Source organism: Pyxicephalus adspersus, chromosome 1 (genome assembly GCF_032062135.1).
Source record: "Pyxicephalus adspersus chromosome 1, UCB_Pads_2.0, whole genome shotgun sequence".
Classification (NCBI taxonomy): Eukaryota; Metazoa; Chordata; class Amphibia; order Anura; family Pyxicephalidae; genus Pyxicephalus; species Pyxicephalus adspersus.
Genome location: NC_092858.1, coordinates 126788489 through 126790502, shown reverse-complemented (window position 1 = coordinate 126790502; position 2014 = coordinate 126788489).

The following is a 2014-nucleotide window of genomic DNA, read 5'->3' as shown; positions in this document are numbered from 1 at the left end:
ACATTAGAACATTCCCCACCAAGGTATCAAAAAGGAATTCCTGGATGAAAATGATTAATTATGCATTTTTACCATTCACCTGAACTAGATGTAGCCTTTCTAGAATGTGCCTTAGCCAGCTTCTAGATCTGTCCATCTGAACTGCTTTAATAATTCAGGAATGGTCCCAATCTGCATTTTAATAGTTTGTTCTAGTCTTTGGAGAATAAATACAGCAGCCAAATATATCCCAATGGCATAGGAAGACCAATACATGTCTGAAGAAAAATGTGCTACTTAAAAAATGGGTTTGTGTACTGAGAAGCGGAGAAGCCATTTAATTTGGTTTTGAGAGTAATATGGAAAAAAATGCAAATCCTTAATATTATATACAATACATAATAATCATTTACAAACTATCTAGCCTTAATTATATGGACATGTTAATAATATTATTAGTATTACTACCGGTAGTATTATTTTATTTTTTTATTTTTACAATAGTGAAACAAAAATTACAGTGACAGGTGATACAATAAAAAAAGACAATCCCCTTTTTGGACTGTACAAATTGTGTAATTACAAATGTACATACAACCCCAGGACTACAGTCCTCAGCAGTAGAAATTGACCAAATGTTCTGGATGAATCTGACTTAATCCCATATCCAAACTGCAAGACTAGTAGCATGCATAAATGGTAAAAGAAGTCTTCTATCCTGGATAGAATGGATAAGTAAAACACAACCTGCATATGCAATGGACTGTTTGGGCTAGTACCATGGTTGGCACTTTCCAGATATACACCTCTGATTCATTCCAGCAGTGACATTTTCTGCATTAATATTCTTCTTGGCATACAAAAAAAAGATTATTACTAACTGGTGGAAATGATGATCTCAAGTATTCATTGGGACAACATATTGATCACAGGATTGGCTGAAGTACATTACACCTAAGATAAGCAGGTAGTAATAAAACTGCTTGTGTTTATTATTCTGTATAATTCTGAAAGCCTTGCAATGTTGTGAAGTTTAAGTATTGTGTATTATGGCATTCTTTAATGGAAAAGTTTCAGCAGCCTAAGTTTGTTAACCTTATTTCAAGAGCACCGTGACAAACGTATTTATTTTATTGGCTGAAAACTAAAGTCTAGTTCAATCAAGGATTAAATAAAAAAGAAAAATAAACAACAAATTAGACAAAAAATAAAACGGGTTAAACAAGCAAGCAGTGAGCTGGAAAATATTCTGTGTTCTTTTCGTGAATCAGACTTTGTTTTTATTGAATGTCTGTACTGCCCTTTTTTGCCTCAACACCTCCTGATTTATTTAGATTGGAACAGAAAAACAAACAATGCACCTCATACCCAAAAGGGACATGCACACGAAATGATTTAATAGTCCCAAACCACCAATGAAATCAAAGAACTACAGTCTACAGAAACATCTAAAAGAAATATCAAATCTCATTTTACAAGCTGGGTTAAAATATCTATGCAGCTTTGGTGAAATACACCAAACAAGCAATAAATTGCTGAATGATGACGGTAGTTAACAGGCAAGTGAACAAACAAGAGATCACAAGGGAGTCAAGAAACACAACCCAGAAAACAATACCAAACATCATGATTTTCCATTTACAATATAATAAATGACTAAAATGTCAAATTTATTTTTCTGCTATTACATTTCCATTGCATAATAGGCAATATCTTCTTAACTAAAACAGTTTCCATGTTGTTTGGAGTCTTGCTGCTCTTACTGAATTCCCTATAATTAAAATAGGAAATGCAGTGCCAAAACTTAAGTACAAGCTGTACCTCCACACTATATTCTTCTTTTATAAAACTGTATTATTCAAAGAGTAAAAAGATCTCGCCAGACACAGGATCTTCCCCTAGGAACAGAGGTATCCCCTACAAAATCTCCAGAATATCAATTAGAATAAGTGCATAATTCAACGTTTTGTCATGTACTAAAATTAAAACATATTTAAACTCAATAGCATTAGATGTGATGGCTGCATTGGGTTTT